Genomic DNA, 972 nt, shown 5'->3' on the forward strand with positions numbered 1-972 from the left:
TGTCTGTCTGTCTGTCTGTCTGTCTGTCTGTCTGTCTGTCTGTCTGTCTGTCTGTTTGTCTGTCTGCTTATCTATCTATCTGTCCCAACCCCTCCCTCCTTCTCTCTCTCTGTATGGTTGGGATCGGGGTAGGGGGTGTGGAAGGGTGATTGGGATTCAACTACCCCTATTCATAAAGGACATTTCAAAGACAGAACACTTGGCTGAATGATAACAGTAAAGATAAAGTTATGCAGTGTCGAAATTAAGAAAATTGTATTTTTAAAAATCAGAAAAACAAAGGTAAATAAAAATCTTAGAGCAATACATATAGTTGCTATAGCAACAGCAACAACAAGGACGACGACAGCAACAACAACATAAAAAAACAAACAAAAGCAACAACAACAAGAAAAGGAACAGCAACAATAGCAGCATTATAAAGAATAGCAGCAACGGCTTTGTACCCAACGGAATCAGACCAAGGAAAAACAAATAACATAAAAACAAATTGTTGTAATAAATCCAAACACCATTTCCTACAACAATGAGATCACATTCGGATATCTTACCGCCAAGGGACAGTCATCACATGATAAAATCGGGGAAAAAAAATTAATGTTATATAAAAACCACCATCGGATAAAACATGACGCGAAGTCAAGCGTAACAGAACTACAAGCAGGAAGCCTATGAATCTCAGCGGTGCCCGGATCCCGAACACCATCGACCATACCCGCGTCAAAGAAGGGGAGCTAATCCATCCCTCACACCTGTCTGTGTCACATCCGCCGCGCCAATTGTCTGCTCCTTCGTGACGCGTTCTTAATATGCAGTGACCATGGCAACGCTCAATTGGCGTCCCTCACTTCACGTGGCGCGACAAGGTACGCCAATTTTCGCCTCTATATTGACAACAGGGACGATCCCCGGGGAGTTGCGTGTGGCGTGGACGTAGGTGTTTGTGTTTGTGTGTGTGTGTGTGTGTGTGTG

General features: G+C 43.4%; 1 protein-coding gene across 5 annotated transcripts in view; it reads right to left on the bottom strand.

Annotated features, from left to right (window-relative positions):
• LOC101849484 overlaps nucleotides 1-972 on the bottom strand; it is a 137,798-nt gene that overhangs the window by 31,319 nt on the left and 105,507 nt on the right. The window contains exon 1 of one of the 5 annotated variants that reach the window (XM_013086220.2): nucleotides 552-628. The exons of the other annotated variants lie outside the window; for them this stretch is intronic. The gene's annotated coding sequence lies outside the window, so the exon portion shown is untranslated. Of the gene's footprint in view, nucleotides 1-551; nucleotides 629-972 lie in introns of those variants that run through there. 5 annotated transcript variants of the gene reach the window in all.

The sequence above is a fragment of the Aplysia californica genome, unplaced genomic scaffold (genome assembly GCF_000002075.1).
Source record: "Aplysia californica isolate F4 #8 unplaced genomic scaffold, AplCal3.0 scaffold00444, whole genome shotgun sequence".
NCBI lineage: Eukaryota > Metazoa > Mollusca > Gastropoda > Aplysiida > Aplysiidae > Aplysia > Aplysia californica.